Raw genomic sequence first — 12048 nt, 5'->3', positions numbered from 1 at the left:
TTGATTAAGATGTGCATGAGTTCATATCTTGTGACGTGCAGGAAAAACAGCTGTCTTTTTCCTTTATTAAACAGTGATTGTATCATAAATTCCAAATCTCTTTCCTTTGGTATTTCTGATATCCACACAAGTTCGGAGGACATCTTATGTATCTGTTTCTCAGTACAAATTAACTATTTATACATTTATTTCTCTGAACCTGTGAAAAGTCCATAATTTGCTTTCAAAGATGCAATAAACTGCCCTATTGCCTAGAGGGTTGAGTGGTATCATTACTATGACATGAATTTTTATTTTTATCAATTTGAAAAATGAAAAATGTTCTATGGTTCCCAAGTTATATCTTATTTCAATACAGTAATCAAAGACAAAGTATAGTTTATATATAATTCTGTGCTTAATTACATTGCAAGAAAAGAGATTATTAAATTGTTTCCTTGTACAGTGACTTTTTGATGTTGGATTTTTATGACTGTGCCTTACATACAAATGTATTTATGATATGAATAATGAATTCCACAGTAACTGATACTGGATTTTTAAAAACTCTGCCCAAATAAAGAAGCAAGAATAAGTAAAGAAAATATGCTGTACATTAATTATAAATTTCATTTGCAGAATTTTATAAAGTTTAATTCCCATTGGAAATGCTTTTCTGCTTTTTGATTAACTGGACTGGACCTATGGAAGTCCCAAGGCACTTCCATATTAACAATTTATTGAAAGTTCCAAAGGACCACTTTGCCTTTTTTTCCAGGAGCATATTATTTGATTTTCTGTATTTAAATCAATATTTACTGACTGGTTTCCTAATAATTTAAATATTTCCAGTTATCACTGTGAATTGTGTTTTTTCCTGCTCCTGTTTTGCATTTTACAGTAATGTATTAAAGTGTAAATATTTAATGGCTGCAGGCTGCTTATATGGAAGATAAGGAAAATGCAAAACTTTAAACAAACAAAACTTCTTGTGCAAAAGAAAGTATTTTCTGCATGTGTACTTTAGTCATACTTAATATTTTCTCTTTAATTCAAACTTCACAAGGGTTTTTAATCTAATAGTAATAGACAGGAATTTTGGGTCGAGCTTTTGCTTCAATGTTCACTACTCCTGTAGTTTTCTTTCTTTCTGCTTTTATCCTACCCCGCACAGAATTCAAATGAAATCTATCTTCTTGAAGAACATAAGTAGTCATGTCTTCTGTGTTCTCAAGCAGCCTTTCAAAAGCCATCCCTAGTTGTGCATCCACATACATCTGCATGCATGCCTTAGAAATTTCTTTCTTCAAATGTTTTGCAGTTAACCCTGTAGTCTAATAACAGTGTTTGATAATTAGACATTCTTTTCATGTCTGTTTTTATGTTTTGGGAACTGATTTGAGTGACTCATTGCTAAAATAGATAAGAACAAGGGTATACTATTTTGGTATATGCAAATATCATAATATGACTTCCAGCCCATGGGCAAGCTCAGATCTACCCACATGCTAGAGAATTAAACCGCTCATAAAATGGAATTACCCAATTACTTTAAAACTCATGGAATGTAATGTAATATTTATTATATACAAAAGATTCAAACACAGACATAATCAAAAGATTTAGCATAAAATAAACTATTACTGCAGATAAAAAAGTTCATGATACAACACAAAACTTTTACAAATTTAAAACTTAATTTATTAGTAAAGACATTATTTTTATAGCCATAGTTAAAATTTGGCTATTTCCATCCAGTTGCCCCAAATTAAGGATTACAGGGGAAACATCCTTGAGAATTAGGAATCTTTTGAAATCTATCATGTAGCATATTTGACGGCAACGGTTTTCATCTGAGAAAGCTACTCTATACAGGTGAAACTCAAAAAATTAGAATATCGTGCAAAAGTTCATTTATTTCAGTAATGCAACTTAAAAGATGAAAATAATATATGAGATAGACTCATTACCTGCAAAGCAGGATAGTTCAAGCCGTGATTTGTCATAACTGAGATGATTATGGCTTACATGAAAACCCCAAATCCATAATCTCAGAAAATTAGAATATTACATGCAATCAATAAAACAAGGATTGTACATAGAACAATATCGGACCTCTGAAAAGTATAAGCATGCATAGTACTTGCTTTGGGCCCCTTTTGCAGCAATTACTGCCTCAATGCGGCGTGGCATGGAAGCTATCAGCCTGTGGCACTGCTGAGGTGTTATGGAAGACCAGGATGCTTCACTAGCGGCCTTCAACTCTTTTGCATTGTTCGGTCTCATGTCTCTCATCTTTCTCTTGGCAATGCCCCATAGATTCTCTATGGAGTTCAGGTCAGGTGAGTTTGCTGGCCAATCAAGCACAGTAATCCCACGGTCATTGAACCAGGTTTTGGTGCTTTTGGCAGTGTGGGCAGGTGCCAAGTCCTGCTGGAAAATGAAGTCAGCATCCCCATAAAGCTCATCTGCAGAAGGAAGCATGAAGTGCTCCAAAATCTCCTGGTAGACGTCTGCGTTGATACTGGACTTAATGAAGCACAGTGGACCAACACCAGCAGATGACATGGCTCCCCAAATCAACACAGACTGTGGAAACTTCACACTGGACTTCAAGCATCTTGCAGTGTGTGCCTCTCCATTCTTCCTCCAGACTCTGGGTCCTTGGTTTCCAAATGAGATGCAAAAGTTGCTTTCATCAGAAAAGAGGACTTTGGACCACTGAGCAACAGACCAGTTCTGTTTTTCTTTAGCCCAGGTAAGACGCTTCTGACGTTGTTTGTTGTTCAGGAACAGCTTGACAAGAGGAATACGACATTTGAAGCCCATGTCCAGGATCCGTCTGTGTGTGGTGGCTCTTGATGCACTGACTCCAGCCTCAGTCCACTCCTTGTGAAAGTCCCCAACACTTTTAAATGGCCTTTTCCTGACAATATTCTCCAGGCTGCGGTAATCCCTGCTGCTTGTGCACCTTTTTCTTCCACACTTTTCCCTTCCACATAACGTTCTATTAATGTGCTTTGATACAGCACTTTGGGAACATCCAACTTCTTTTGCACTTACCTTTTGAGGCTTTCCCTCCTTATGGAGGGTGTCAATGATGGTTTTCTGCACAACTGTCAGATCAGTAGTCTTTCCCATGATTGTGATTCCTACTGAACCAGACTGAGAAACTATTTAAAGGCTCAGGAACCCTTTGCAGGTTATGGCTTAATTAGCTGATTAGAGTGGGACACTTTGAGCCTAGAATATTGAACCTTTTCACAATATTCTAATTTTTTGAGATTGTGAATTTGGGGTTTTCATGAGCTGTAAGCCATAATCATCACAATTATGACAAATCACGGCTTGAACTAAGTTGCTTTGCATGTAATGAGTCTATCTCATATATTAGTTTCACCTTTTAAGTTGCATTACTGAAATAAATGAACTTTTGCACGATATTCTAATTTTTTGAGTTTCACCTGTATTTCCTTACATGTAAGGAATATACAGTACATGTATATGCTATAGCATATAGGGAAGTGAAAGATGTAATTGTATTTATTTGTACTGTGTTGTATGTGATTGTATGTGATTTTCTAAGTTGGGGTAAATATGGATTTTCACAGTTTGCCATTAATTCTTGTACTGAATTGTGTCATCAACTGTAATACATTAAAACCCTGTTATCTATATGCCTAGAAAACAAACAGATCAATCTTTCTTTTACATAGAGTATAATCCCCAGGGCATCTACAGGTTTCACACAGAAGTACAATAAAGGACATTTATTCATTTAATATTGTAATTTAAATGGCAGAATAAAAGAGATTATTTTCAAGATGAACTCAGGTCCTGGTGTTTTTTTAATGATTATCTTGATGCAGTTTTCTTAGAAAAAGTATAGTCATTTGCTATTGCCTCCTTATATACTTGTTGCTATCTTTCTGTCTGTCCTGACCTCATCTAATTACTACTTTTTTTTAGTTTTCTAGAATTCAACTAAAGTTGGCAAGTTGATGTAGAAAACAGGTTGGTCCAGTTCTAGACTGGCCAAGCAACCCAAGGTGGTTCATCTGTTTCCAGAACAGAGTGTTCTAAATCAGGAAGCATTTTGCAATATTCCTGTTCTGTTTCAGGGCCAGACTTTGCACTTGACAACATTAAACCTAGTTCCTAAACTTCCCATTTGAAATAGTTGAACCATCTTCCAAATGCTCCAATTTAGTTCGTAGGAAAAATGGAATGTTGCAAGTAACATACGTGCTCTGGGAATTGGCCATGCCATTTTGCACACAGTTATATAAGAAAATGAAATGCTGATCATTTTTAAGTCATTTCTTTTCACATATAACTATTTTGAACTTTATTTTCCCTCTATTTCTTTTGTATCCTCTATCTTGATGCTTTCCCTTCTTTCTCCAGCAGTTTTGCTTCTGTCATATTAACAAATTACAGTAGTTAGTTTCTGATGACTTTTGATTAATCCTATTGCTTAAATTTGTTGAGGTTGTAAGCGTTCCTGTCATCTATTGGTAGAAAGTCAGGCTCTTTGGCCAAAAAGCAAATGGCAAAAATACTATCTGCAAATATGTGCTGCTCCTAAAACTGAGGTAGAAGGAATAAACCAACATCTGTCCCAGAGGCTCTGTCCCAGACAGAACTGTCATGTAAATATGGAGCCAGTGCCTCTGATATTTAAAAACTAGAAAATAAGAGTTAAAAGATTGTTAGCTTCAAGGGTGAGGGAAAAAAGGCTTAGGATTTACACCCTGAGGCTGACATAAATAAAAGATTTGATTCTTGTGTTCTATACTACTCAGATCTTCTGCACATCTTTTTTTACTTGGCTCCACCATCTAGCTCTGTGGGGTCTGTGAAGTATCTGCTGTTACCTAGTTACCATACTCCCTGAAAGGGAGACTGAGTTCTTAGAGAACTGAGATTTATTACTTGTGTCTCTTGTGAAGTCTGACAGGATATGACTCTATTAGTTTTCTAAGTATGTGATTAGCTTCATTAATCACTCTGCTTTATTGAACAAATTATTATTATAAGCCAGACTGCGTTGTTTTCCATTTTGTGCCCTCTTATACTTTATCTTCAGATTTGCATCTTTTTTTTTCCTGAGGAGAAAAAAAGTAAAAAAATTAAGACAGAAGTAGCTTTATTTTGTTTGTATGCCTCCATCCCTCTGTCAGGATGGCTGATTGACACATACCACTTGATGCTGCATAGCTATGTAATAATTAGCCTAACTATTGCATATTAAGGTAATCAGATCTTTAACATCACATGAAATATTCCTTATAATTGAGGAATATTGAGGAACATGAAAGTTTATTTCCCATGTTCCACCCCTGTGGTGGTAATGTTGCAGCAGATCCTGTTTCCAAATCAGGACACAAGACCACGAAGGATAGGAGAATACAGGTTTATTTGCACAAAAGGTTCAGAGCATTAGCATGGCAAATTCTGAACCCCAGGCTCTTCCTGAGGTGTTATTTTTATACAGCTCACAGCCTCAGCCTAGCCCGGGGCGTTTCTTTATCAAGCAATAACATATTATTGGTGATGATTTAAATATGGAACACAAATGCATATGCTATAGTAGGTAGAAAGTCAGGTTCTATGACCAAAAAGCAAATGGCAAAAAAAGTCCCTGCAAATATGTGCTGCCTCTAAAACTGAATAAATAAACATCTGTCCCAAAGATTCTGTCTCAGACAAAACTGACATGTAAATATGGAACCAGTGCCTCTGACACTCAAAACTACAAGGCTTAGCTTAAAAGTTGGGAGAAAAAATCTAAAGGTTTGGATTCCCACTGAAAGTTATTTAGAATGGGGAACCTTTGTGGGTTTTTTCCCCTCTGAGGCCACACAACTCCTGCCCATGTATTTTTTTACATTTAATAGCTTTGAATCTTTTTATTCTTTAATCAAGTTTTGTTCACAGAGGCTTCTCTGTTTCCATCCAATTAATCTAAACCACAGAGAGAGTGGCTAGAGAGTCCACTTACAGTCCTACTCCTTCTGCCGCTTCTAGGCTACATCTCTATAGCCAGAAGAACCCTGAACTCTCTGGCAGTTGGAAAGAGGCAACAGTTTCAGCCATTATCAGCCCTTTGCTTGTGCACTGAGTATGTCTGGCCCATCCGCACAGCAGGGCAAAAGCAAGTCTTGGAAGGAAGGAGCCAGGGATGTCATGGCTCCCTTCTCTCAGCACATATCCTGGTTCTGGAAAGCAGATGAGACTTTTTCCAGAAATCTTCAGAAAAGTGGCCCCGAGAGCAGGCTCCTCAACAGTCAAGACAAAATGGAAGGGGAAGCTCTTGAAGGCAGCAGGAGCCCCCATTCCAGGCCCTGGCCTCAGCTGCTGGCAGGGCTGTGCCCCACCACCTGGATCCTAGAAAGAAGCAGCAGGGGCAGCAACCGGCCCTTCTTTTGCTCTGGGCTGTCAAGCAGCTGCAGGGAAATGAACCTGGAGCCCTCCAAAGATGGCAGCCCAGCCCTTCCACCTAGGGATCTGCTCAGCCTGTCGGCAGCTTCAGTAACTAAAAAGGACAGCCCCATGGGACAGGCAGTGGAGGAGGAGGAGTACTCCTGCGAGTATGGCTCATCTGCCTATTTGCTGCTGTGCTCCTTAGGTGGGGTGTTGAGTTGTGGTGCAACGCACACGGCGGTAGTGCCACTGGATGTGGTGAAGTGCCGTATGCAGGTGGAACCCAGGCGTTACCAAGGGCTGATGCAAGGCCTTTCTCTTACGGTGCGAGAGGAAGGGATTCCTGGCCTGACTAAGGGATGGGCTCCAACAGCCATAGGTTATTCCATGCAGGGCTTTGGCAAGTTTGGTCTCTATGAATACTTCAAGATACTGTACTCTGACTTTTTGGGACCGGAGCAAGCTTATCTGTGGCGGACTAGCCTCTACCTCGCTGCTTCAGCCAGTGCTGAATTCTTTGCTGACATTGCTTTGGCCCCGATGGAAGCGGCCAAGGTACGGATTCAGACCCAGCGCGGTTATGCCAAAACTCTGCGAGAAGCAGCTCCCAGGATGTATATTGAAGAAGGACTCTGGGCTTTCTATAAGGGAGTATATCCCCTCTGGCTGCGACAGATCCCTTATACCATGATGAAGTTTTCCTGCTTTGAACGAACTATAGAAGCACTCTATAAATATGTCATTCCTAAGCCACGAGATCAGTGCAGCAAGATTGAACAACTTGGAGTCACATTTGTTGGCGGATATATCGCTGGTATCTTTTGTGCTATAGTCTCACACCCAGCTGATTCTGTGGTATCAGTGTTGAACCAAGAAAGGGGCACTACTGTTTTGGGTGTTCTTAAGAAGTTGGGCATGTATGGGATCTGGAAGGGCCTCTTCACCCGTATTCTGATGATTGGTACCCTCACTGGCCTGCAGTGGTTCATCTACGATTCAGTTAAAGTTTATTTGAAGTTGCCTCGTCCCCCTCCACCTGAAATGCCTGAATCTTTGAAAAAGAAACTCTCTCAAAATTAAATCCATATTAAGTGGCCATGTTTCAAGGATACTCTCATTCAATAAGAATGTGTAATTCACCTGATTTGTGAATATCACTGAGCCATGGAAATTCGTTATAGTTACTCAATCTCAGTACTAAGCTTTAGAGAGTTTCAACAATCTATAAAAGAAGCTTCTTAATGAAACTTCAATGCATGTCATTTAACAGAATAACATTGTCTTGCAGTTTTATTTTGTTCTTAACTGCACTCAAAATACATAGCAGATAATGCAATTACTAGTTTTTATAGGCTGTTAAATATTTTAAGTTAACCAGTTAATAGCAACTGCTAGACAAGTTGGTTGTTGTAATACTGTTGTAATGATTTGATAATTATTGTCAACAGGACATGTTGTCAGGCAGCCTTGATAGTATTGTGATTCTAAGATATTGAACAAAAATTTTTGTGTGCATTTGCTAAATCTGATTCTACATTTGAAGCAACATAAAAGTATGAACTCTGTAAAATGGCCATCTTAGCAACAGTGTATTAGAAAGCTTATTTTATTTTTAAGTGTCATGGATCTGTAATGATCCAAAGTGCCTGTTTGTACATGCAAAAATATGTCTTTTCGTGGCAGAACCTTTTTTTTATAGATTTTGGTATCTAACTACAAAAGTTTTTATTTGTAGCTTCAGTCTTTAAAAAAGCATTCTTTTTGTCCACATAGAATCTGCTGTGCTGGAAAAAAAAAAGGACCATAGTAATTTTGTATTGTGAATTCCATGTTTATTGGACAAGGGTTTTGGAACTTGCATGAATCTTGCTCCTCTCTGTTCTTAAAGCAGTCCATCAGACTTACATAGATGTACTTCCAATTTTTTTTTTTGAAACATGTACAAGTTTCATGTATATTGAACAATCTTTTATCTATATAAGAATGCTGTAGCCTCTGATTTGAGGCAAATCTACTTTTTCTTGATTGAGCATTCTTTAGGTTACTGGAATTATAGAAATAAAAACAATACAGTATGGTATTCTTTGAACTCAGCTAAAATTCTGCATTTTGATGATCCTTTACCAGTATGTTATTCCTTCTTTTGTTGCATAATTTAATTTGAACATTTATTGTTACTACAGCAAATAAAGTTATTGTGGTTATTATGGAAATATAAATTCCGTATTGGACAGTGCTTTTTAAAACATATTAGCCACTATATATTTTATACAAAAAAGCAACCTTTTTCATTTCAAACAAATGGTCTTGCCATTTAGTGTTATTGCAAAACCTGTATAAGTGATATCCAATTGTCTTTTATACCTTTAATGATGTAACCTAGTTCTTAAAATTATATTCAACTCGTTTATTATTTCCTGCTGTATCCACAAGACCTAAATATTCTTTCTAGAGCCTAGTATAAATGTTTAATAAAGGTCCAATGATCAGGAATAATTGCTAATGTAATCCAAACTTCTGGAAGGCAGCCCAACCATTGATCTATTCAGCAAAGCAAAATATAGTACATGTTAAAAATTTAAAAGAAAGAAGATGTTCAATTGACTGGTCAGTGACAAATTCTGTTTCAACACTTCACTGTCACTCATTATTTGGATCTATTTCCGATTTTGGTTTCAGATAAGACTTCTTTAATCTTCTTCAGAGCTAGTTAGCTTTCATTACTTGAATATGATTTTATTTGACATTAGGTAAGAGTGCTCCCATAGTGTCAAACATAACTTCAGACCTAGTTACTCATGTCTCATTTCTATCTCTTTATAGCTTGAGAGACAGAATGATATTGTGGAGGATAGGGTGTGGGTAGAGAGTGGAATTGTCCAGAGAGCAGTGAACTACATATTGCAATAAACTTGCCCTTGTTGGTAATTCTGAAATGTTGACAACTGTGGAAAGTTGTGATGATCCATAGAAATAGATATAGAAATAGAAAATCCATAGTATGAAAAGTACATTACGCTCCAGTTCTATAAAAAGTATCACGGTAGACTACCTAATATGTAGGCAGCCATGAACCATATAACACACAAAATATATAATATGTAGGTCTTTTTTTAAAAAAAAAGTTTATTGTGTAATTGCTATGTAAATTTGGTAATGTAATACTGTTGCAGTGATGAATAGCAATATTGCTTAATTTTGGTCAAGGATCAGATCATACCATACAAGATGGTTTAAATTAACCTCAAACCTAAACTTATAAAATTAATCAGGTGTGAAGATTCTTTGGTAAGTAGAATTATTTAAACTGTTAGGTTCAGAGAACATCTTGATTCAAAGATAACAGTTGTGACACACAGTGATCCAGGTCACTGTGGCCTCAAGGAATTAATAAATAGGAACTTCTCAGTATCAGGAAAGCAAATCCAAGGGGATTTATTTAACTAATAGTTAAGCCAGTGGAATAAAAGAGACAGTTTTGGTGCACTGCAGTTATGAACTTTACTTTTTAAATTCAGCAATGTTCAAACTCCTTATTGTAGTTAAAGATAAATAGTGTAATGCTTAATTTGTTAATAAGTAAAGTGCAGGTTGAGGAACTATTTACTGTGTCAAGAGGAAAACCACTGTGGTATTTATAATTTTAAAAACTGGGTTTTTTGTTCTATTCTGAATGGGCTTTAACAGCTAATCATGATCTGTAATACAGCCTATCTATTAAAGAAGAGCTGAATTAGGGATATATTAGAGGATATTAGATCAGAGAAAGAGCTTATTTAAAGCAATTAATTCCTTGGTTATGCTATTTGTCTATCAACTGCAGTAAGGCCAATCTCCATCTTTTGCTTGCAATATCTTAATTGTATAAAATTATTTTATTTCAAATTGAGGTGTATTTTTCATTGGATTTGGAAAACAGTCTTATGATTTATTTTGCAAAAAATCATGATCTAGCAAAACACCTGATACCCATCATTTATTTAAAAAAACAGAAAAGTAGTAAGAAGATCAACCTTGGGGCATATTCAGTTCTGAAGCATTGCTAGTCATATAAAGATTCCATATATTTTCCATATACAATGTATGTATATAATCCCAAGTTATGTTGTAATGTTTTATATCTCTAAACAGATTAGATTACCAACACAACACCTTTAGAAAAACCTTTAGAAAATTCATTAAGAGAAGATTATTGGCAATTTAATAATAGCGAGAGAAGAGTTTCCATGCATTTTGCAATTTTATAGAACATACTTAAAAGTGGATTTGCTTTAGTTGCTTTCCCCCAAATTTATACAATAAATAAATCTTACCCATTTGTTTCATGGGATCCAATAATATTATTTTAAAATTAGCTGTCTGTATTTTTGCAATCCAATGTTTGCCCAATTTTTATAAGCACCCTTGATCACTTTAATGGGAAAAGATATGTCTGTGTGTGTGTGTGTGTGGTGTGTGCATTCATATATAAAATCTGTGTATATTTTACCTTAGAAATATTCTTTATTGATTGAAAAGTGACTGGACTTATCTGTATAACACCCAATATTTTAAACTATTAATCTATTTTTACAAGCCATAATAGTTTATATTAACAGATTGAGCGTTAAGATAAATAGTATTATTTGTATTACACAATAACCAAGTAAATACTCAAAATGGATCGTTGGTACCTGGTGAGGAAAAATAATTAATATTTTAAGTAGATTTACAATCCAATTATATATGTGTGATATATGTATGTATACTTGGATAGCAATCCTAACATACTCTTGGGAACTGTGTCATTTTATCTCAAAGGGTTTAAGATGACATAGTGCATTGGATTGAATCCAATCACTTCAACTTAATAAGCTTGGACATCAGGTTTATCATTTGTTTTTTAAACAGCATGTGTATATTTGCCCATTTTATATGACATTCATTGGAAGTACAATAAACACTTCAGAAATTTATATTCTCAGTTAATCCAGGTTCATTTTTATAACGTTTCAAAAGTATTTTTAAGAGGGAAAAATAAGACCCTACCAAAATTGTAACCAGCAGAATCCTGGCTAGAACCTCTAAAATAATTCTCACGATCACAACTGATTTTTTCCCCTTTTTGTCTTGACTTAACCAAGTCCACCAAGCCTCCCTGTGTGATTTTGGTTAGTCATTCTCTCACATAGAATGGTTACCATAATAGAACAACAAGATAAGTGAGATAGAAATATGACTGTGCTTATGATCTTACTTCAGCTTTCATTTGTTCACAGAATTGCAAAAATTAAATAGCAATAGCACTTAAATGTATATACCACTTCATAGTGCTTTTACAGCCCTCTCTAAACTGTCTACAGAGATAGCCTATTGTCCCCAACAATTTGGGTCCTCATTTTACCCATCTTGGAAGGATGGAAGGTTGAGACAATCCTGAGCCTGGTGAGATTCAATCTATCAAATTGCAGTCAGCTGGCTGTCAGCAGAAGTAACCTGCAGTACTGCATTCTGTGCCACCTCAGCTCGTAGTGCTTGGATAGTCATAAAGTTACTTTTTCATGACTGTCATAATTGCTAATGGTTGCTAAACAAGGCAGTCACTAAAAGAGAACTACTTATATGTCATGATTGAACTTTTTACTGCTGAAAGAGTCCCTCCAA

General features: G+C 36.2%; 1 pseudogene; it reads left to right on the top strand.

Annotated features, from left to right (window-relative positions):
• Nucleotides 1–6105: 6105 nt before the first annotated feature.
• LOC113410917 (solute carrier family 25 member 3 pseudogene) lies at nucleotides 6106–7485 on the top strand (annotated as a pseudogene).
• Nucleotides 7486–12048: the final 4563 nt, after the last annotated feature.

This window comes from Notechis scutatus, chromosome 3, assembly GCF_049901735.1.
Source record: "Notechis scutatus isolate UNSWTSFEM ecotype Mainland chromosome 3, rNotScu1.2, whole genome shotgun sequence".
Lineage (NCBI taxonomy): Eukaryota > Metazoa > Chordata > Lepidosauria > Squamata > Elapidae > Notechis > Notechis scutatus.
Note: the sequence above shows the minus strand (reverse complement) of the source record. Positions and strands in the feature narration are given on the sequence as shown.